Genomic DNA, 25,672 nt, shown 5'->3' on the forward strand with positions numbered 1-25,672 from the left:
GGGCCTTCGAGACAAAAACAACGAAAAGAAAAAAAGAAGAGCCCGTTGCTGTGACATTTTGTTCCTCTCACCTCAACGCACGCCAGTCACAATGGACTGCTTTGTGCAGGTTCTAGGCTCTGATCACCATGGCGATGGCTCTGTGCCACCCGGCTCGTCCCCTGGGGGGGCACGGCTGCACGTTGCCATCCAGAGCCGAGCCAGGAAATACAACGGGGGGAAAAAGATGCTCCTACAGGTGCCTGCCATGATGTAATCTCACCAACCTGCACAAGTCCCAGAGGCTCGTCTCCAAAGCTTCCTCAACACTTTCCATCAGAGAGCCGGAAAAATAACAGTGCCACAAACACGGGGGGGTTCTGTGCTTCACTTACAACCTCTGAAAGGGCAGAAAATAGAACAAATGGCCTACGCTGAAGGCTCCGAACATCTGTTTGGATGTAAATCATCTTTACAGTGACACACAGATGCAGACACCGCACGACTATGAACCAGACAAAGGGCAGCTCCTTTTCTGAGATCTGCCTTGGTTGCGCATTTGTTTGCCGCGGTGCATAATTGTGTATTATTCAGATGTGGACTGATTAGAAATGCAGCAGAGTGTGCAGTACATCACTATACACTTCTCAAACGCTGGCCGCCTTAAAACACTAAATCAGCCAAGCTTCTAAAATGCACAGACCAAGAAAAATAGGAATATAACACAGAGCATAAAGTGTAACCTGACACGGCGTGAGAGTAATGTAGTGTGTGAGAGGAAAATAAACTTTTCTCAAGAGGAGAAAAAAAAAGAACACAACACATAGACACAAACATCAGTAATACAAATGCACCACTGTAAATGATTTGTCACTGTATATGTGTCCACATGCACTAAATCCCTCTCAACTAGTCAACCACCTCAGCGTGATAATTCACTAAACTCACTCGTAAGCTAAACACAGCTTTGCTCATGCAATCACTTAATCTTCTCGCAATTGTAATAAATACCTGGCAGTCTAAACAACTGTGCACCCCAGTACCTGTTTACTGTTCACTCCTGCTCCGCTAACGCAAACAGGCACACTATTCTGTTCCCTAGTGCATGCTTTATATTGCAACAGAAGAAAAAAATCATCCGTTCAAATAAGAAATTAATCTATTATAAGGATGGGGGTTGTGAAATCATCTCACTGATATTTTCCGGTTGAGACTGCAGGTTGCAATTGGAGTATGCGTTCAATATTTTACAGCCTGTTTAATTTTCTGTCACTACAGGTTTACAGAAAGCTTCGCTTCATTACAGGCGCCAGAGTTTCTGCAAATTCCCTGCACAGGAGAACGGCGCATGTGCTCGTGTCCCCGCTAACCTTGGCCAGTGTTAGGATTACCTTGCATTTACACTCAGTGCTCCTTCTTTCCTTAAGACTTATTAAGAATGATAATGAGCTCGGAAAGGGGCAGCATGTCCCTTTCTCTGTCTTGTTAGCCTGGTCTCCTCTCCTCCCTCCCCTCGTGTCTCACTCTCTCTGTCTGTCGCACCCTCCTTCCATCCCAGCCGCCCCCCTCCCCACCCCCGTCGTATTGAAAGAGCCTTGGACAAATTACCAAAATGGCCATTTTTATCTATGAAGTGAAGGCTTAAATCGATACTTATTTCATGCCTTCAGAATCAACCCTATATTACTGTTGTCGCTGTGATTTGTTTATTTTGCTCAAGATTCCCCATCGCTGCCTCTCGGTCAAGGGGAAGCGCTCGGGACACAATTCACCTTGAACCTCAATTATATTGGATTTCTCCACTGGTTGATCAAGCATGCAAAGAGGACATTTCCCCTGCACTAAAATAAAAATAATAACAATGATTAAACAAACATGAGGCCCGGCGTGCTCCACCGTCAAGAGCAGTAGATTTTACACGACCTGCAGTGGTGTGAATACAGATACCAAATCATTACATTGTGCAATTTACAAAGTGGAGGTATGAAAAAGCAATTACACTACATCTCGACTTGTGTCAGGTATAGTGCGGAATTATGAGTGTATATTTGCAGCGCCAGGGCCGGAGGTCAGAGAAAAAGGACAAAAAAAAAAATCTCTTAAGCCGTGAAAGACGACTGCCAGAGTGGAAAAAGATGTATATAATCTATATTGACAAGCTACAAAAGTATTATTTAATCTGTGACTCAATACAGATTTCATAAAACCGGACACGATACCTGAGATGTCAGACATTCTTACACTATTATCTACTGTATAACATTATCGGGTTCTTGTGTTAGATTCCCAAACTATCTAACAGTGTCTAAATGACAGATATAACTCAGCTTAAAACATAAAAGAAGAAATCTAATATGTAAAAAAAGAAAAAAATTACCCATTTCAGCAACTGCCTATTTCATCATAAACTGCTAGAAACTCATGTGTGGAAAACATTTCTGAGGTATTTCCATCAGTCATGGACAACATTTGTGTGTTTATATAGAATGTGTGTGCTATAAAATATATAGAATGTCTGCGTTATATAAAATATATTCACGGTTTGCTTCCAGATACCCGAGCTGTCATTTATATGCAATTTCATAATTGACAGCGAGGCCCTGCATCCTCCTGATTCAGGTACAAAGGGAGGGAGAGGAGAAGAGGGGAGGAAGTGTCACAAGAAAAAAATAAGTGACAGATGGGCATGACAGTGCTTCATCAACACGGAGACAGCTGAGCACCTGTACAAGTGCTCGGGCCAGTGTGAGATGGCTGGCTGTCCAGATGGAAGCACACCTTCAGACACGAGCCACATGCCGCTACATTCCACAGCCACACACTGCCACCACTGCTGCACAACCGCCACAAGTCACACACTAATCAACTGTTACATACTGCCTGTCGATAATCACCCAGCGAAAGGCAATGCTGTGATTGCTCAGTGGCTGAATTTCACTAATAGACCTGAATTCTGTCCAAACACTTGTTTTAATCCTAATGCCTGGCTAGAATTCATGCTTTATGACACTGGGAAAGAAAAGCAGCCCAGATGCATGAGAACAGTGCGCAAGCACAAACACACACTGCTGTTTCTCTGTTTCACTTTGCAAAATGCAGACATTTATAAAAATTAAATAAATAAAATTAGACTATATTATATTGCTAATAATGTGAAAAAGACATTTAAGAGAAACCAATTTAAAAATGATGATTTATCCATGAGTGAAAACATGATTTGTCTTTACCTTCACCTTGATACCACAGGCATTTTAAATATGAGATGGCTTTCCCCGAATGATTGGTTTAACTGAAGGCACAGAGAGAGAGAGAGGGAGAGAGAGGGAGAGAGAGAGAGTAATTAATTACTTATGTGAGCCATTGCATGAGAAAGACAATAAACCTGCCTGGTCGCCATGGATATGACATATTTGCTCTGAAAACAACACAATAATTAGCAAAGAAGAAAGATCCGGCGAGAATAAGCACACCCCAGGGTTTAAAGAGCCCGTGATCTTTTCTAACTCTTTGTCATCTTCAACTTGTGGCAAATTTTGCACACAATAAAACATACAGATTGCTCATATTTACCAACCACTTGTGGTATAAATATTAGTTATATATTTAAAGGGTTATATAAGGTTATGAGAACGAACAGTGCAGAAAACATCCTTTATTTGTGGTAATTGTCAACAAATAACAACTAAAAAAAAATCAGTTGTTTGTTTAAATGCAGATTCTCTTCTCTTGGTCGGAGCACATGAGGAGTACGTAAATAAATGCACAGTAATAAATAAATAAAGACAAGCAGTAAATAAGTAAATATAATGTATATTTAAAAAAAGAACAATGAATGAGCAGTAAATAAATAAATGCATTATAGTCACCAAACAAATAAATAACAATAAATGAGCAGTAAATAAATAAATTCATTATAGCCAATAAATAGATAGATAGATAGATAGATAGATAGATAGATAGATAGATAGATAGATAACGATGAATGACAAGTGGCATATGGAAGCCATCTTTCATGCATGTATCTAATCAACATTATATTAATATTTGCTTTATCATGGACAGTCTATCTATCTATCTATATCTATAGATAGATAGATATACACATATACATACACATTTTATATATATATATATATATATATATATATATATATATACACGCACACACACATATATAATGTATGTATGTATATATATATACATATATATATATATATATATATATATATATATATACACACATACATTATATATATAATGTATGTATATATGCATACATTATATATGTGTGTGTATGTGTATGTGTATGTATATATATATATATATATATATATATATATATATATATATATATATATATATATATATGCATATTGCATATATGTGTGTGTGTGTCATATAAGTCAATCTATATCATATAAGTCAGTGTGAAAGCCTCAGAGGCACTACTGCTCTTTATTTATGAAGTGCTAAAGATGAACATTATAAGCAGGTTATTTTTTGATAATGAGAAATGAGATTTCATCCTACTACTGTACTAAAGTCTGTGTGAAAACTGCCCAGCACGCTAATTTTAGAAACCTAAGCTGGAGTACTAGGCTATTTGGACACTGTGTGTGTGTGTGTGTGTGTACTTCTGCGCGATTTGAGACGCTCCGTATCCGCCTGCACGCGCAAGCAGGACAAACTCGACCGGAACAGAATGTAAAGTAATAAAAAAGTGCGACCTGGACGCATAATAGCCACTGAGCTCGAGCGTGGCTTGTTGCTGAAGAGCGCCAATATCGCGAGAATAAACACGGATCACCCTAAACAACTGTCGCCAAGTGTCACGAGCCCTCAGCTGTCATCGCGCGCTGAGATCTGAACACTTGCAATGCTGTTTATTCAACGCGCAAAGTCTAAACTCGGGCTCGCGCTAAGACTGAAACTGCAGCGTCCGGCTCCTCTATATAACGCAATCAGTTTTATAGTGATTATATTCTATGCACATTGATAAGCCTTTTGCAGTAACTGAGCTGGCATTGCATAAGACAGAGTTACACATTTCTTTCTTTCTTTTTTTTTTTTTATTGCATGCAAAACTTCTTTTCCCACTCACTTTCACTTCGCGCTGCATCACCTGCTGTTCTGTGAAACGAGCAGGTAAAGTCTGAAACTCTCACATTCAAGTTCAGGAATGATAACACGGCTACAAAACATCCTGCCTGTAGCCTAACAAAGCGCGCTTGTTTTTCTTCTTCTCTATTACTGTTAAAAGAAAGAAATGCAAATACTACCATAAGCTAACAAACTCTATAACATTCTACTGAAGTGGAGAACGAGCTGCAATGCATTGCACTACAAGTTTTCCAAGGCACGTGCTACAGAGCGCGCAGAAGCTATTTCAGAAGTTAGTTTAGAGAAAGCTTACTTTCTGTCCATGAATAACAATGCACCAGGTTCAGCACTGCATGCAGATCATAGTGTGTAAGCTCATCATGAGAACCTGTGTGTTTTAACAGCGTGCACGGCTTTAACTTCCAGCTCCCAAAAGCCGACAGGTTCACAGTGTGTGTGTGCGTGTGTGTGTGTGTGTGTGAGAGAGAGAGAGAGAGGATTATAGTGCAATGCGCGCGTCTCTGTGTGAACGCGCAAACACATTTAACGCAATAATCAATAATATAACTAAATAACAACATCTACATCTCTTGCATTGAACCACGTGATCACCTGGTGATATTATTCAAGTTCATAGATCTCGACCACTTTTTTAGTGAGAAGAAAAAGCAGAAGAAGAAGAAGAAGAAGAAGTGATCAGAACAGTTAGTCGATGGTCGGAAATAAAAGTCTTACCTGTGAACAACACTTCGCTCGAGCTTTCCTTGACTTTCCAACTTAGGAGAAATGTTGTGGGGTGAAAAAAAGAGGTGGACGCCAAGGGAGCATGCGTGATCAAAGTTGCCTCATTTTTTTTTTTTTCTTGTGTTGTGTTATTATAGCATTTTCCTATTTCTAGCAGAGGGCGAGCGGGCCGGAAGATGTGCCCTGGAGAGAGGAGTGGGAAGCGGAGTCATTAATTGAATTTCACAGCGAGCAGCTGCGAGGAGGAAAAGCTGGAGCGGATTCATCTGCACTGACCCGGGGCCTTAACCTGCACTTCAAGGGTGTGTCCCAAACCTCAGTGTTTGAACATGAGTGTGTCTTCTAACAAGTAACGGTCACTGAGACAACTTAAAGTATGTCTGCATTCAAAGATATGATTTTTCTGTATGGGCTGATTACCATTACATACCACTGCTGAATTCTCAAATCTGATTGGTCAGTTGGTGTTGAGTTATTTTCTTTATACCACAGCATGGTTGAATGCTTGAATCTGATTGTTTAGAAGGTGTTGAGTTATTTTCTTTATACCGCAGCATGGTTGAATGCTTGAATCTGATTGGTCAGTTGGTGTTGAGTTATTTTCTTTATACCACAGCATGGTTGAATGCTTGAATCTGATTGGTCAGTTGGTGTTGAGTTATTTTCTTTATACCGCAGCATGGTTGAATGCTTGAATCTGATTGGTCAGTTGGTGTTGAGTTATTTTCTTTATACCACAGCATGGTTGAATTCATGAATCTGATTGTTTAGAAGGTGTTGAGTTATTTTCCTTATACCACAGCATGGTTGAATGCATGAATCTGATTGGTCAGATGGTGTTGAGTTATTTTCTTTATACCACAGCATGGTTGAATTCATGAATCTGATTGGTTAGAAGGTGTTGAGTTATTTTCTTTATACCACAGCATGGTTGAATTCATGAATCTGATTGGTTAGAAGGTGTTGAGTTATTTTCTTTATACCACAGCATGATTGAATGCTTGAATCTGATTGGTCAGAAGGTGTGCATTATTTTCATCTAACAGCACGGCTCGGACAGTAGTTCCGGCTCTAAGATGAACGATAGGTTAATATTAAGGCGTTTGCCTAATGCATTATTGTTTCTATAGTAACTGCTCATTAACAGGGACTTGTACCATGGACACTCCATATGTGTTGTTGTTTAATGAGTAAAACATATAATCCTTGATGTGGTGACTTTTTTTAGGAGACATTTATTTAACATTTATGGAAGTTGTAATCACTTTGTAACAGTCAAAGTTTCCCAGAATGGGAAAGTCTTCAGGACAGAAGAGTTTACACGTTCCGGTTTCTCTGTAAAATGGCAAGCCGCGTTTTGAAAAAGAGAGAGATAGAGGCTTTTGAGGGAATGACTGTTTCTCACTGCTATAACATGTGTGATAACAGGAACTAATTGTCTCTTGGACTATTCACAACATTGAATCTAACTATAAACCATAAAAAAGCATAAAAAAAAGTGGAGGAATATACTCCGGACCAAGCTGTTATACAAAAATAATGCACTTTAGGGGTGATGGCACTCTGCTTGCGTGTTGTGATGCATCACACAACTGCCCCCCCCCCCCCCCTTTGTATATTATTTTTTAATAACAGAGGGCTTTCTTGTTTCTCAGTAACATGATAAGCTGTGTTCTTTTTGTCTTGTTAACTTCAAAAAGAGAGAAAAACGAGGGAACAGCTTTTCGTAGTTGCTATAATGCAAGTGATAACAGGAACGAACTTGTTTCACAGAAGTCCCAAAACATTAAATGTAACTATAAATTGATAAAAAGTAAGATGTCATTCATTCATTGATTGTCGACCGTCGTTGACCGGTGTTGATTAGTTTCCTATAACAGCATGCCCCTTCATGCTTTATTACATTCTTATACACTCATATCTGATATGCAAATTATTAGAGGAAGATTTTGTACCCATGTCTAATTTCTTTCCCCACTATTTATATAGTACATTAGTTTGGTATCAGATATCTTGTAGTGTCATCCAAGTTTTCAGTGTACAATTATATTCAATGTTAGTTTATTTAGTTATTCCTTTAGCGTACCATAAAACTAGTATACAACCGATGTGCAATATTTCCACGCAAATGTACACAATGCATAGCGATTTCTGTCAGCTCAAAACTGACTTGAAGACACTAGAGTGGCTAACTTAGCATATAAATACAAATAAAAAAATTGCTTAACAACAACTAAATCCAACAGACATGGGTTTTACTATAGTAAATTTATAAATAAACATTTTAGCTGCAGAACATGTGTGCTAAGCCAGTGATGAACAGAATCTGCATGCTAGAACAAAATCTTTGGTGTTATCTGGGGTTATGTATTTTGAATGTTAAATGAATGGCTGAAAATACAACAATGCAAATCAAACTCTGATGCTAATACACCAATTGCGTCTACCGGTGAAAAATACAAGCTAACAGTTTTCTAGATGGCTAGCTAATTTAACTAAGTTGTATAAAACAAACTTGCAACTGGTACAGGATAAGTTGAGGGTTGGCTACTGTTAAATATTGCTAAATGTTGAGAATTTAACAATTAAGTTAGACTGTAACTTGAGACAAAATACTGAAATCCTATTTGCCAATCCCACTTGTGAGGAAATGTTAGCTAGCTGGCTATCTGTGTGTGAGGAGGACGTGGAGGTATTTTCAGATTGCATAATCATGTGTATTTATAGATCCTGCATGTATTGTAATGAGGGTAAAGGTATAGCTAGTTTCTTGGTTAATAAAATATATTAAACAATGATTACACATCATTTTTAATGGTTTCAAATGATATGTTAAATGCTAATTTAAAAGAAAAGGCTGTTTAGGACAGCATACATAAAGAACAGACCAAAGGAATAGCTACTAGTGAACACATTGGCTGCTAGCTAAAAGACTTTAATTTTTAATTGAAAATAGCTAAATATGTTTTAAATAAGTTTTGAAATGTACACTGTATTATACAGGTAGATTTTTCCACAAATCTAAAAACTGAAGAAAAAAAAAAAAAAACAGAGCAGCTTTTTTGTTAGCACATGATATAAGATACCTTGCTGGCTTCAGGGACTTGAAGCTGTGGTCAGGGTTAGTTAATTACATCTAAAGTGGAATCAAAAACAAGCTAAAATTTAAAATGTTTTAAATATTAAATGATATAATAAACCATCCTTTAAAACAATTCATATTAACTAGTATAAAATTACTATAAAAAAGATGAGAAATCATTTCTATATTCAGAGTTAATTAGTCCTTCAGTAAGTATTGGTTTACTAATGTAATGGAATCTGACTAAAACCAAACTGAATGTCACAGTGGAAAGTAAACTGAAAATAGAAACTGCAGTAAGAACACAATACTGTCAGAATCATGACTGTAAGTGGGTGATGGCTGAGTAAAAAATATCACAGTACTTGACATTTTCACAATACATCAAATACTGTATTGTACATGCATACATACATACATACATACTTACATACAAACATATTTATTTATTTTTTTTTGAAATTATGTATTCATTTTCATTCATTCATTCAATCTATCAGTCATTCATTCATTCATCTTCAGTAACTGCTTTATCCTGATTAGGGTCGTAGGGGATCCAGAGCCTATTCCGGGAATGCTGAGCTCAAGGCGGGAATACACCCCAAAAGAGATGCAAGGCCATCACAGGTCACCGTGCACACACACATTCATACTCATTCACACCTAGGGGCACTTTACTGTAGCCCCTGGAGCTGTGAGGAGGCAATGCTATCTGCTGTACGGAATGATTTTATTTTATTTATTTTATTTTGGAACAACTTTCAAAGGCCACTGTGTGCCAGTAAAACAATAGTGTGTTATTTACAGGCTCCTGTAACAGTCTAGATATCTGCTTTTAATGAAACAACCAGGTGGTCAATAATCAAAAAGCTACTGATGATATCCTCAATATCCACTGAAAGGACATTTATGATAAAATAACAGTCAAGAAGTCTTTACAACCGTGGTGAGCAGAAAAGCATGTCAGAATGCACAACACATCAAACTGCATTCTGAGATGCTTTTCTGCTCACCATGGTTGTATAGTGTGGTTAGCTCAGGTTCCTGTCACCTCAAATCAGTCTAGCCATTCTCCTATCATCAACAAAGTTTCCACCCACAGAACTGCTGCTCACTGGATGTTTTTGTTTGTTTGTTTTTTGAGACTGTTGTGTGTGAAAATCCCAAGAGATCAGCTGTTTCTGAAATACTCAATATCTGAAATACCCTCCCATATTGCAACAAGCATACCACAGTCAAAGTCACTGATGTGAACATTAACTGAAGCTCTTGACCTGTGTCTGCATGATCGTATGCATTGTGCTGCTGTCACATGATTGGCTGATTGGATAATGAGCACAGGTACAGGTGTTCCTATTAAAGGTCCCGGTGAGTGTATATTTCACTTTGAAGATTTGAACTATTGTACGTCGCTCTGGATAAGGGCGTCTGAAGAATGCCATAAATGTAAATGTAACAGTCTGTGTTTACAGTCATTTTAGATATTTATCATCTATTCAACAACATAAACATACCTATGGAGTTAACTGGAAGAGGTTTAAGTGTTAACCCCTAAAGTCCTGGCTTCAATTATTCATCTTAAAGCATATTCATTCAGTAACATTCAGATCAGTCTTGGTCTTGAGACCAGTCTTGACACACACATCAGTGGTCTCAGGCTTGTCATAAACTCAGGTCACATGACATCATTTCCCATGAACTTGTTCCTGGAAATCAGTTCCAAGTACCCACTGCAGTACAAAATGTAAAGGTCTACTTATTCTGCATGTGGAGTTATATAGCGCTTATACATTTCAAGTGACTATATTTCAAAATACTTTATCTTCTTATGTTCAAAATAATGTAGCAGAATTATGTCTAATGCAGAGCTATATTTGGTCACAGAAAGTTGTATGGGCCTTTGTCCTATTTATGTCGTGTGTATTATTTGTACAAAATGATAATACTAAAGTAGATAGGTTATTTTAGTTCATTCAGGAGATATTTCATGTTAGGTTAGAAAGATACTACAACCAGCAAATTAACACGTCTGAGCATCTGGACTCAGCCATGTGTGGTGTTGATCTCGTCTCCATTGACTCTGACTCCATTGGCTGTGATCTTGGTCTTGACTCAGTCCCGGGTAAGGTGGTCTTGAACCCAACATTAGTAACTACCAATAATTTTCTCAATAACTATAGTAACTCTAATAGGAACGATATGCATGTAGTTATTAGACTGAGGAATATGAGTCTTTGAGGATACTTCAGAGATAATTCAAAGAGATAATAAACGTAAAAAAAGAGTGCTCGATATGTTGACACGTACAATATTATTAAACGTATCATTATAAAATCATTCTCTCTTAACTTACATATATATGCTAACAGATCCAGTCATTTCTGAAGGTTTAGTGTATACTTTTCAGCTTTTACATATGACCTTCCTTGAAACAGGAAGAGGGAAGTAAAAGATTGCAGTGATCATTGATCCCTCTGAACTTCAGCACACAACAGTACAATGCTCGGAATTCACAAATACTTTTTATGATGTTCATGTTCCCTAACAAATGTGCAGATACTGATAAAGAACACACCCTAACGACACTTTAATAAATTTCTTATAACGTCAATTACAGGTAATAATATATTCCCACTGTCCACTTCCTTATTTACGTACACTTTAAAGGAATACTCTGGAGTTTTTTCAACCTTATTTTAATCTACTGCATGTATGTGTGTGATTACCACAGACACATTTCTCTGTATTGAGGATAGAACTCAAAATTACCTTGTAACGGAAGTTTAAATCAGATGTTGGGACAGTTTGTATAACTGAAGGAAATGCATTTTCTTCAGTTATAGTTCTTTGTAAATTAAGCTCTGTGTAACTCATTCTTTCAGAAATGGGTTTATTTTCTCAGAGGGTCTAGTCCTGATTGCGCATGTATACCAGCATAAGCAATTATATTTTATTGTACTGCTCCAGTGTTTAAAATTTTTCTCTCATTTCTCGTACTAAACCCAAGTTTGCACTGTACAATTTTTGGACCAACTTCTTTGCTACAGACAAAAATACCACACATCATAAAAGAATTTCTTGGTTATGAGTTGACATTGGTGGTCTTAGGACAGAGACCAAAGACCAATGGCCAAAGATGGCTTACGACAAAATTCTGGCAGTGTCATAATTTTTTTTAAAGTGTGATGTTGCTGCTATGACACTCATCTAAAAGCTACCAATAGGAGGACAGCATAGGATTACACAACACTCAAAACACAAAATGAAATGTTTATGTTTGAGCAAGCAATTACCTATCTTTATTAAGCTCACTTCGAAGAACGGGCGTTCCATGTTGTTGTCTTTTACCCAGCCACGAACAGCTCCAAATTCCTCTTCTACACCTTTAAAACATGTTTTCTCAAGAATAACATTGCTACTATTACTGCATAATGAGGGCTTGTTTCTGTTTATGCGACACCATTTTCTGCACAAGCCCAGTGATTAATGATGTAAGCAGAACATAGTAATTTTCTATATGCACAGAACTGTTGTTAGAGGATCTTCCCTCCTACAGTGTGACAAGTAAGAAGCTTAAAAGACCACTATATGACACATGTATGAGGAAGAAGACAGATAGCACTTTTCTCCTTTTCTCCAGTGTAAATGTATCACGCTGCCATGTGACACTGCATGAGCAGCAGGTGGGGATTAAATAAGGAGAAAATGAGGGTGAGTTCCAAAAAAAAAAAAAGATCTTGAACAACTGCCCCTAATTATAAGGAAATTTTGCGTAAACAGGTTTCCATTCTTTTCTCAGTACAGGGAAATGTGGGAAAATAATTCCCCTTGTTAATCACACATATGCTACAGGTAGGTTGAAAAAAGTTGGTGTATTCCTTTAAGGCTCATATGGTTTATAGGTTTAGGTCTAAAAGTATACTTCTGTATGACCTTCAGTATCTCTGAGACTTCCAAGTGACTATATAAGCACTGATAATGTGCTTTGTACCTGAACCTCCCCTTATTTAATTCTGCAGTCTTGTTAACTATTGACAAACAGATTATTGCCAATTAGCAGTTTTGTGATGGGTCCTGCTCTACATAATAAGGAATTTGAGGTGATCGATTGCACAGTCAACTAAAGAGTTAGGTCTCTGATCTCTCTCTGTCACCTAGGGACAACATTTTATAAGTCACTGCGTATGTCTTTAGATGAGAACTAATGACAAAGTAATGTAAAGAACACAGATAATTATATTCTTTCAAAATGACTGCTATGCCTACTAGGGTGAGAAAATACCTGAGGTACAAATCCTGTAAACAGTTTGAGACACAGGAAGGAGTGAATAGATTTGTGTCAAATTCGCACTATGAAAAAAATCTCATTATTTCAAGACCAGTATTATGGCATTATACCAATTTGGAAATAAATTGCCTTTAAACCTTTTTCAACATATCAGTGACCTTCTACACTTTTGGCTATTAATGCTGAATAGAATAATATTTCAAATCTGCGAGTTGATAAATATTACAAGACATGTTCATAGTTCAAATCCCCATCCTATTATTGCCAGTGGGATACTGTTACAAATCGTACATATTTAATGCTGAGAAAGCCCACCATGTTCAGTAGAAGTGCTCATGTTCTGCGGTTTAAACTGTTTGGTTCAACACTTTTAAATAGTCGGTTTTAGCATCATGTCACAAGAAAGTGCTTCCCCGAGGTAATACAAGAAATCTGCCAGCAGCCAGCATACACACAGGAAGCTGAGGAAAGTGTTGATAGTAAACTGATGGGTTTTTTTTAGTAAGTTATACTATGTCATATAAACACATTTGTGAAATGGTAATAAAGTCAGTCTCTGGGTGCTTTAAATGCATCTACATAGGTCTGCAGGCGAAAGACAGAATGAAGATGTTGAACTCTGATTATGCCACTGATTCTGCATACCCATCAGTCAATTCCCCTGATGTTGCAATACGGTGATACAGAATAATAATGTAGTAAGAAAGGCTGAAAATCAATACATTATTCTGCAGATCACTTGATTCCGTAATGACCAGCACAATTATTGCCGTCCATTGATTCATTAGGGCCACTCTCAAGGGCAGACCCAACAAACCCCGGAGCCTGCTGCCTCCTCCAGCAGTGCCATCTCTAATTATGAAACATTAAAGGCTAATAACAAGGTAGCACAAGGTTAGAAGAGCCATACTGCTAAGCTGGATCATTTAGAGCAATTATTTTCCCTTTTTGTTCATCTGGTCAGTTCTTGATCTTAAGCCATGCCTTTTATAGCAGTATTATCGCGAGCAGAAACACTCCTGTGTTCATTTGAGCCTTTTACGGCTGGAAAAGTATCTTTCCTCCAAGAATGGAGGAAACACAGGAGTGCAGTTATTTGAACAAAGAGATCATTCTGCATTTCAAATAAATGCGCTAAAGATACTGGATCTGCTAGAGCTGATAAATAGAAATTGGCAAATCTAATGAATAACACCTTTGACATTCACATTGACTAAGTGATAAAGCACTGTCCATATGGCAATGCTGATGCGTAAGCATTTTTGACGTAAAGACACCTGCACCGTATGTAGGCAGAAAACCCTGACGCTGGATTTACTGGATATTAACACCTCTAACCAGCTGAGCAGAGACATTTTGACCCTTCAGTATCTACACAGAGTACATCCAGTGCACCAAGTGAAAAAGCTTACAAAGTCATTGGAAAGAAAGACAGTCTTCACAGTTACACAGTTTATCCTAAGGCCACATTCAAGAAAGAATTGAATTTGTACTCTGCAAAATCAGTGTTACATTAAATTCTTTGCGTCGTAATGTTGCACTAAATGGACTTTCTATTTGCATGTTGAGTGAACAGGAAAGCACATCATCCGGAAGTGTAACCGAACAAAAAGCAACATTGTCCTCGATGCAAACACCAGCACAGAGCCAAAGAACCTTAAGGAGAGCTTAATGAAGGTCGACGGTGATACTCAGCTGCCTAGCATGGAAGGGCAGGCGACTGGCAATCGCCTTAATTAGATGAAGACTTGTACAAAAACAATGTCCTCCAGATGCATGCGTCTGTCTCCACAATGGATGTTAGAGGTGGTGGCAGCTGCCTGTGTTCAGTAAATAAGGGGCAGCTCAGGGACGAGATGGAAAAACTTTTGGCTGAGAAGTTTCTCAGTTCACCTGTGTTCAGTAATTCTTTTGACTATTAAAGGAAATCTCCACACTGAAGCACATTTAATGTTTATACGGAAATATTTGTGATGTGTTTCACGATTCTGGTGATAATTTGTTGGTTGTTGCTGTATTTTCCTATTTCCCGTGAGAAATTAGTGGATGTGTGCCACAGAGGGATGTCACGGGGGACATTGCTAGCACAGTTACGATGGTGTTTGATGGAAAAAAAACATTTCGGTGATCTCAGATTTTGCTGTTAGCTCCTAAAAAACAAAGGAGCAAGAGCTTCTTTTCTCACTCACCATTTTTTTCACGATAATGATATACATTGTCATATCAATCAATGAGAAATACAAGTAGTGGAGAAAGCAAAATCTGGACTCAAAGATCCAGAATGCAATGCAGTGATATGATGCAATTGTGATAAGTTACATCAGAGACTACGCTAAGCTAGTTAGTGATCTACGAGATGGCACTGATGATGGTATTAACCAGGTGAGAGAGCTGGACAGACTAAAGTTTAAACTAAAATTGTCAACTCAGAATTTCATTCCAAAATGAATCTTGGACACTGTTGAAGATCGCATGTTAATTGTAAAGATTAATATGCAAGTCTTTCAGGATGAACAATTCTTTTAAATCTAAATCGAGTAATATTTCAAATCTGCTGTTCAATATACTTCAAGTAAAAACATGCGGCTAAAGAGTGTTTGTACTCCAAAGCTTTTAAATGTGTCCACCCCATAATGAGAACATGCAAGAGTTGAAAATTCACCCTTTAAGCAGTCAAGGTCAAGAGTATTCAAAGATGTTTGGGAAGATTGTGTATGAAACAATGTGTTTTTCCAATTTATGTACATGCCTAACATGCAGACAATAACAGGTGGGTGGTCATTTCCTCAATGGCTTACTCAGGAAATGAAGGTGTGGGTCATTGTTTACACATTAGAATATCACCTAATCAGAACAAAGCAAATCTGTAGACATGCACCACACACGAGAACCAAGACTGCGCTATCAATACGACTGCGAATTGCAAGTTACGTGAACAAATAACTCTAAACGTGGAACCGATCCAAGAAGCATGAAAGAGGATCTGCAGTCAGTGAACATAAACTGCATTGCCATTTCATAGGAATGCCTGCTGGAGAGCTCTTCCGTTAATGGAGCCCGGCTAATTCAGAGTGTTTATTAATGCGGCCTACCAACAATGCGGCCATATGGCGTTGATAAGATATCTGGGGGCAGAGTTAAAATCTAATTTTAATAAATTCTTAATCAGCTTGTAGGATACTGAAACAACACAGTTAATGGAAATGTGTGGAGTCAGCAAGGTCCTTTGCAGTTGTGGTCTTTAATAAGATTTGAGAGGCATTACAACAGCACAGCAGTCAATGTCAAGTCGAGCTGCTCCCTCTGTCTGTAAGACGAGTGCGAAGAGCGAGAGCACAAGCGGAAAGCATGGTCATCTGCGCGAAAAGAGATGGAAGGTGATCTCTAGGGGGAGAAGGAGAGAGAGAGAGAGAGAGAGAGGTACTGTATATCACATATCATCTTCATCTGATCGTTCACGGTTTCTAATTACTGAAGGTGAGCAGGGCCATCATTTTATCGTATTTGTTTTGCATCACTGCAAAAATAGAAAATGAGGGCTCGTAGAGCTGTACCAATTTACTTCATTTCGACCTTGATTAAAAGAAAATTAATTGCCACATCTCTCATTATGTTGTAAGCGGCATTTGATGACTGGAATGGAACAAACAAAAAAAAAAAACAGACAGACAGAGCCTCTCTGGGAGTGCAAGCTCGACCTGTTTGTTCAGGAGACAACACACTCCTCTAATGATGAAAATAAACAGGTCTTTTAACACAAGCATCACAAGACAATGTCAAAGATATTAGTTTTAATATTCTCTTCATGGTGCTTAACAGCGTAAGAGACCTTGTAACTTTGCCTTTTCGTCTAGCACATGCTTTGCAAAACACAATTAAATCTTTGAACCAAGTTGCTCTGAGTGTTGTTTAGATGTGGAGACAAGACACTCAACATAACTTTTGGGTTGACTTGCAAAACAACAAAAGAGAAGGAATTGAAAACGCCCGTCTACAGTAGGAGGACCAATAAATAATCCTCAAAAGTATTCAATTTTAGAGTTTTTTTCTGAAAATTCCAACTTAAAGTGTATAGATCCTCTGCTTGTTTCTTTTTATTTATCTAAATCAAAGATTCCCAAACCTTTTACAGCCAGAGATCCTAAAATAAATTCCACCAAGCATTTCAGTACAGATTTATTTAATGAACATAATCCATCTATTCAAATCTCAGGCTCATTATTTATATGTGTATAATAATATTCTGGCTAATTATTGGAGCAAAAAAAAAAAAAAACTTGGACCCCCTGACTATGCTTTGTGGACCCCTGGGGGTCCCCATACCCCACTCTGAGAACCACTGAACTAAATCTACAAATCCCCTCTGACCTCTTGTCTGCTGCACTTTTTTTCCTCGTCCCATTCTAAGCCACCATATGTCCCAGAGGATCAACTTTAGTAGTTTTCGGAGCGTCTGGTGTCACCTTACATTAAAATTTACCCCAGACAAGTCTCACCAGAAGGAGAAAAATGGTAAATGCTGTTTTAGCAATGAAACCCTCTTTTGATGCGCCTGCACCTGTCTTCGTCTGAGAGCTCCAGACAGCAGATGCCTGATAGAGGAGTTTCGCCTGGGCGCACACCTCATCCTTAAATATTTATATGCTTTTGACACACTCCGATAGGGGGTAAGACAAAGGGCGCACTGCACCCCCTGTGTTTGCTCTGCTGTGCTAATCTCTTCAGCTATTTATCTGTGTTTTATTAAACTAATAAACTATTTCCTATACTTTATTTAATAGTTTAGCTGCACGAGTCAGTGTATCAGATCTAAAATAGTGAATTTGACACAATTTTATGTAGCGTGTAAGTTGCTCACAAATGCTCTGCTTGGTAGGATAGGATGTGACTAATCAATATATTGCCCTCTGCTTAAACGTGCACTTTTCAGCCTCTGATGGTGCCTTCGCTTTGTATTTCCTTTGCAGGTGAGGTAAACGATGAGACTCACATAGTAGCATGATGTGTTGAGCTATCATGGGCAAAATGGAGACGTCTGAATAATTAATCTAAATAATGTAAAGTAATCCAACAAGCCTCCCCTTCTCCCCTCTCCCTCACCTGTTTGCCTTCCTCAGGGCTCGCAGCACTGATGGCAACTCAAGTAAAATAACTGTCCTTCATTTTTACAGTGGAGGTTTTTTTTTTTCTTTTTTTATGGGGAGACGACTCAAATCCTCTTACCCTGCTGTTCAAGGACACGGTTACTCTATATACTTCTGTCATATTAAACAGCACACTAAACACCAGTCTTGAACTTGAATAGTGAATAGTGAATACTGATCCTATACACTTATATACAGTTCAATCAGACTCTTATTGGACGCAAATGCTGAAACAGTTCATGGGAAAGTAAGACGTGGAAACGAGCAAAATGGAAGGAGATACTCTCTAATTAGAGCTGTGCGTTGCATCTCCTCCACATAAAAGCTCACGGTTAAAGAAATGATGCATTGTAATGTGGTCAGTGGTAACGTTTAAAGGCAGAAGGCAGTGCACTTATTGTCCATCTAACATTAATATTGAACTTGCACAAAGTAGAAGTCTGGTAAGTCAAGTGGACTTTTTCCAATATATCATATAAAAGGTAGGAGTGGGAAATGAGCAATGTTTTGGTATACATTTTTGAGTAAGGACGCTCAGATCATAGAAAAAGATTCAATTTATCCTGCAGATTTTCCTCAAAACAAAATGCAGTCAGTCTGAGCTACAAATCTTCTTGAGCTTTTGAACATTATTGGTTTAACTACATTGTGTATACAACATATGTCTTGGCAACGTGTTTACAAAAGGAAAAACAAAATTCATAATCCACTAGATGGAAAGGCAACATTAAGTGCATGATGAACGCCTCTATTTTAGATGGCAGTAAATCCCCTTCTCTCCCCCTCCTTTTCAGATATGAGCCATTGAAAGTGTTCAGTTTTAGGACAGCGAGGTCACACCTGTTGTGGAACTTGATAGAAGGCTTATTTATAAACTTTCAGACCTTCCTTCAGAGAAAACGCTGACATACACGGGCAGCCAGAGGAGGGGCTCGGACGAAAAGCCTGTTTATGAAATGTGCAGCAACTGGAAAATCCATAAAGTTCAGAAATGATGAAATTAACAAGCCAGATGATCAGGTTTCCCTTGATAGTCTGCGAAAGAAGGGACTTTTTCAGTTCTGCATTTCAGACAAAACGCTCCTTGTGTGTCTTTTAAGAATAAAAAGACAGATTATTTATTAAGGTTTTTTTTTTTTCTCTTATTCTGAGGAAATGCCACAAAGACGCCTCTCTTTTAAATAAAAGTGTGTTAACACTGTCTCAGGCTTAATTAAATCTAACTTATCTCACAAACTTGATGTCAATATTAATATCTCAAATTTGCTAAATATTTTACAAAATGCTAATATAATGTTTAATGTAACCCAGTTCAAAGCTATCTGTAAGTCTTTATATTATATATCTATATATTTATACAGTTTTCCATTACAACCCAAAAAACAATACATTTTCTATATATTGGATTTACAAAATGTTAATCCACTCATAGGCAGTACCTTAATAATGCCTAAATTTAGGCTCTGAGTTATGACCTATGGGGCATTTGGAGAGGCTCCTGTGACGTTTGTAAAGATCTAGTAATGCTGAGTGGATTTGCCGTATAAGGGGTAATGTTATGACACTGGAGGAGATATCAGCTTGTGACGAATAGCAGGACAGGTGCTGGAGGTTGAGCTCAGTGTCAAATGAACTTCTCATTTAGAAATATGAAAGTTGCTGACTTTTTTAATACTCAAGTAACACTTTTAGTGCATATAATATTTAGCAGGGTTAGAAATCCCAGTGTCTGATCTCTTTCTGAAAAAAAAAGAGTTGCAATACTTTAACACAACTTCATTTTCTCTCTCAAAGGCACACTAAGACATCAAACTGTTATGAAGCATAACATCTGTTTTAATTGCAGATGTGCAGGATTTTTTTTAACAGGATTCACAGATTTTAGTGGATTCATTTCCAGGTTCTCTTAAAACATTTTGTCAAAACTGGAAGAAAAGTGATAAAATGTATAAAGTAAAAAGAAATTCGGAGATTTTGAGGAATTATAGGAGCAGTTGAGTCATCTGACCGTTTTATAGCGTCACGATTAAATGAATAGATGAGGCACGAACATTCACAGTTTGAATTTCGCAGTAGCTTTCCTGTAATTAAACACAAGAGGAAAGCTGAGAAACGTGGCTAGAAAAGTGTGTTTTATCCCACGCTTCATGCTGTGCCATGGAATGTAATGCCATTCCCTTAACATTTAGAGGAGGGTTCATATGATTCTGCACAAGTCAGGAAGTTCTAAGCATTAGATAGGGCACAAGTAAGCAGATACTCTGACTTTATTATGGACATCAGGGTATAAAATTAGTCATCTGCACCAATCCCACCCAACATAACAGACATACCGTACCACAGGGCATGCTTGTGGACAAATCGATGGAACAAAACAGATTGCGTTGCAAGGATTTCTTTGCTGACAGGCTGCGAGATAGTTGTTTTTAAAAATGATCCTATCTTTTAAGGTGACCCTGAGTGCTCTTGTTTTAAACTGACAAAACGTAGAAATCTATTTGGAACTTTGGTGTAACCTTGCGATTATTTCTTTATTTATTTTAATGTCATTCATGATATAAAAATTGTAGGAATATAAAATCCAAGCATTACATGCATGCATTATAATATGTTTTTGCTTGAATGTAAATGGAAAAGATTTTACTTTTTTTAATTACTGGTTGACTAGTAAAAATCATGCAAACAAGTCATGCAACCCCTATATATACTGTTGAGGGCAAATGTATATATATACCCAGGCTAAAGACATTCACAATGAATTTTTCACAACTCCGCACATTTCATGTTAGCCTACAATTCTTGTGTTAAGTCAATTAGGGTTTCTACTTTATTTCCATAAGATGTCATTTCAGAATAATAGCTAAGAGACAGATTTATTTCAGCTTTTTTTTACTATATCAGATTTTCAGTGGGTCAGAAGTTTACATACACTTTGTTAGTATTTGGTGGCATCACCTTGCAATTGCTTCAACTTGAATCAAATGCTTGATATAGCCTTCCACAAGCTTTCTCACAATACTTTGCTAGAATTTTTGCCCATTCTTCCAGACAGAACTGGCTGAAGTGCACTAGTAGGGTCTAATTTTCAGCAAAACTTCTTTCCTGAATGATGCAGTGTCTGTGTGGTCTGTGTCTGTAAAGTTTTTTTAACTGTTTGGACAGATGCTTGGGGTACCTTCAGTTGTTCAGTAATTGCCCCTAAGGAAGAACCAGACTTGTGAAGGTGTACATTTTTTTTTTGAGGTCTTGCCTGAGATGTTTGGATTCTCCCATTGTATCAAGGTCAAAAAGCACTGTATCTAAAGGTAGGCCCTTTTACAGCCATAGGCATGCTTTCATTAACTCCTTATTATGATAATTGGTCAATCAGAAGCTTCTAAAAGTCTTTATATCAATTTCTGGAATCTTCCAGACTGCTTAAAGAGACAGTCACCTTGGTGTATGTAAACCTCTGACCCACTGGAATTATGATATAGTGAATTAAAGCTAAAATAAATCTGTCTTTAACTTTATATATTAACTTTAATTACTTCTTTAATTACTTCCGATGTGTGGAGTGTGGAATATGTGGAGTTTTGAAAAAATGAGATTGAATATCTTTAGCCTAAGTGTATATAAATTTAATCTCAGTTGTATATATAGTGTATGTACAGGTGACGTTTTTCCAATTTTCAACTGTCTGGTCAATCTGATGTGGTTGTTGTAGCCAATTCACCCCCAGGTTTGACTTGTGTGTCCTGAGATGCTTTTCGGCTCACCACAGTTGTATAGAGTGTTTATTTGAGTTACCATAGCCTTCCTGTCATCCAGCCTTCCTGAACCAGTCCGGCCATTCTCCTCTAATCTCTCTCGTCAGTATGGTGTTTCCCCTGTAGAACTGCCACTCGCTGGATGTTTTTTGTTTTTCGCACCATTCTGCGTAAACTCTAAAGAGTGTTGCGCATGAAAATCCCAGGAGAACAGCGGTTTCTGAAATACTCAAACCAAACCTGGTACCAACAACCATGCCGTCAAAGTGAAAGTCAAAGTCAATATCTTAATTTGTACTAGGGCAAGGTGGTCACCACTCACTACGCTGCAACGCAACCTTCCAGAAAATGTGAAAATGAAACTTCCTTGTACAATTTACCCTGACCCAGAAGATAATGAATTCTGCACTTATCCTAATGTTCCCTTCTTTTCCAGTGTATGATCTCAACGAGTGACAGCTATCACTTAAAAATGTAAAGTGGGGGTCTTATTAAATAATGGTGCCTGTGCTTTGGTACACATTACATGCACAGAAAGCAGATCAGTTGCCTCAAGGGCTTTTTCACCTAGAGCAAAAGTGCCATCTTTTGTTTCATGAAACTTAATTACACTTCCATCGACTTTTACCTTTTAAATGTGCATTTTGGTGACCTTCATTAAGCAAATGGGAAAAAAAAATGTTTCGGGCTACAAAATGAAGGATATCATTGCAGTTTAATTGTCAATCATATTCCTTTTGTTGCGCAAATCTCGATATGTTAATTATTTTACCCTTCATTATGCATAAAATCTCACAAGAGGTCACAAGAATCACATCAACGATGTAATTTGTCTCGCCCACCTTTACAAGGAAACCTCAGGTCATTAACGTATTTGAAAAATTAACTTAAGGGGATCTATATAGCTGTTCGAACTAATAGAAAGTACAGATAATGTGTCCCTTGGGCCCAATGCAAGTAGAACAGGTCTGAATGCGGAGGCAGTGGGAGCCTGGGAGCCACATGTCGACATGCATCTCACTACTCGCTACATCACCTGGTCATACCGAAGACAGGAAAGAAGAAGCGGAACAGAGGCTCTCCAGATGTTCTCCATCAGCAGGCCACAGGGGAGAGCGGCACTGAGCAGCAACACCTGCTGCAGCACGATTACTATGAGAGCCCGGGCCACGTGCCACTGTAACCTGGCCAAGTGCAACTACAGCAATCTAGCAAATGACAAGAAAAGCCTGTTTCACAGCATACTCTGAGTGCTACAATCAAAGTCATTTTGGCCAACTTAAATATAGGCATTATATAAAGTTGGTCATGCTTACATAATTGTATTGAGTGGGAGCTTTTTCCCCTCTTATAGGATAGAATACTGTAATATGGTATTGTATAATACGTTAATTACTTTTTCATTCATTCACAGTAGCCCTAAATGGCTTCAACCATATAATTTTTGAAAACATACTCTCTCTCTCTCTCAAGATATTATACAGGCTAATATTCTGGAAGTTATTCTACCAGATATCGTTACATCACCTAATCTCTAACCACACCCATAACCACTGGAAAAATAATATTAGCACTGATGAAAGTTCTCTGCCATCATCAATTTCTTCCACTTCCCTTTACAGAAACCTTATAAAAGGAGCCTTACTAAAGTCTGACATGAGTCCATTCTTTCCATATCAAAGTCATAGTTTCCCTTCAAAACACTGACTTGAAAAGTCTTTAAGACGCAAAAGACTGAGTCTATGATTACTCCCAACCCTAAACGCACATGAAATGCAAATGAGGAGAAACAAAAGGAAAGCTGCAGCAGGTGAAAGAGACAACTGTTCAATAAGCCCAATGTTAAATTCTCCTTGACCCAGAGGTCACCGAAGACCAACCCCAAAATCGTTTAATATTTTTCCTTCTAGATCAATGGCGGCATAAATTTGGATTCAATGACAAGCATAATTTAAAACAGATCTATAAATGATAGTGTGCAATTCCCAGGAGAACTGTATGCATGGGTTATTGCTTCAGACGGACAGGATTATGTCAGAGCAACCTTGGAAAGAAATTACACGTTTGTTCACTGAAACCATATGTGTTACTTTCTTTAATCAGGTGGTTTAACTGCAAGGCTTTACAACTGTCCATTGTTTTTCCTCCTGCATACTAATGTGTTTAACAAATGGCACTACAAAGCCACAAATTACCAATATTCCAAGATAAGACGTTCTCAGATCATGTTAAATGCTTCCCAAACATTCTTGTTTAGTTTCTTTATTTTATTCATGCAAAGTAATCATTCAAAATATGAGAAATCTGAAACACATTTCCAAACATTTCACTTGACAGTACAGGCGAGCTGTGCAAATACATTTCTGCAGCATAATTCCAGTTCACACTAATACTGTTTTGCAAAGCATATAAAACCCTTGCTGATAAATATTAATTTGAGCCTTCATGATGTATTTGAAATTTCCAGCTAAAATGTCACCACATGGAACATTAATGTAATATTTCAAGGCCTGAGAGCAACGCTCATATTGATTGCATTTATTCCACTCTGGGGATGAGGAATAATTCTTCAGTGTGGGGACACATCTGGTAGCCAAAGATGCGAGGCGGGGAATGAGAGAATGCTAAATAACAATAAAAAATAATAATAGGACTTGGATTAATATATATCACCGAGACATTGTTTTAATGTGAATGCCTTAATATATGCACCTGCTTTATAGACTTAATCTGTTTGATTCATTTTTGGCTGAGTGCTTGCTTCAAAAATGCATACTAACATACTATTTCGAATAAATAGTACTAAACCTTGGGTTATTACTATTGCTGTATCATTTTTGACATACTATTTAGTAAGGTAGTGTGTATTTGGGACAAGGAGGCTGCACTGATCAGACGCGTCCATTTAACCGTCGCAGGTAAACTCAGATTGAGTCCTTCAGCCATCACCTTTTCGTTGTATTGACATCGCTCTTCGGTTGCAAATCAGTTTATGGACTCTTGTGCTGAAAATATACACTCTGTCTCCTGTTTTTTTGCAAGTTTAAGCAGAGCTGGAGGAGTTTGAGTGCGCTCATGTCCTAAAAGGATCCGCTGTTTGTCATTCGCCATATTGACTCTCATTAGGAAGGGCGTCTGGCTGTCTTTAGTGCAAACGGAACGAAATTCGAGTCACACCTTGACCCTGGTCCACAGCTTTACCTGCACTGCCTGTATTTAACATTTACAGCATTTTGAAGTACTATAACGAAAGTGGTATAAAATGCCTCAAATTTGTTGTCATTTTGACAAACTAGTTTCACCTCATTTATCTTTCCCCAGTTAGGCTAATTGGGATGAGTTGTCATAGTGTAGCTTAATGAGCTTCAGTGAAATGGAAATTGGTAGACATCTAGAAGTGCAGTTTTCTAGTTTTCTGTGCATCAATAATGCACATTAAGATGGTGAAAACATGTATACATATATATATATATATAAACTACACATATGAATCAACTTTTGAGTTTCACTTTGAGTAAGGGCACGCGCAGGAAACCATTACCACAACCCTATAGTGTTATAGTGCTCATGCATCCCAGGTTGCACA

General features: G+C 37.9%; 1 long non-coding RNA gene across 1 annotated transcript in view; it reads right to left on the reverse strand.

Moving 5' to 3' along the window:
* LOC128320586 (uncharacterized) overlaps positions 1 to 6,019 on the reverse strand; it is a 104,367-nt gene extending 98,348 nt beyond the window's left edge. Inside the window, exons 1-2 of the long non-coding RNA XR_008304141.1 lie at positions 5,815 to 6,019; positions 3,207 to 3,268 (exon numbers count right to left, since the gene is read on the reverse strand). This is a non-coding gene — a long non-coding RNA (uncharacterized LOC128320586). The remainder of the gene's footprint in view (positions 1 to 3,206; positions 3,269 to 5,814) is intronic.
* Positions 6,020 to 25,672: the final 19,653 nt, after the last annotated feature.

Source organism: Pangasianodon hypophthalmus, chromosome 16 (assembly GCF_027358585.1).
Source record: "Pangasianodon hypophthalmus isolate fPanHyp1 chromosome 16, fPanHyp1.pri, whole genome shotgun sequence".
NCBI lineage: Eukaryota > Metazoa > Chordata > Actinopteri > Siluriformes > Pangasiidae > Pangasianodon > Pangasianodon hypophthalmus.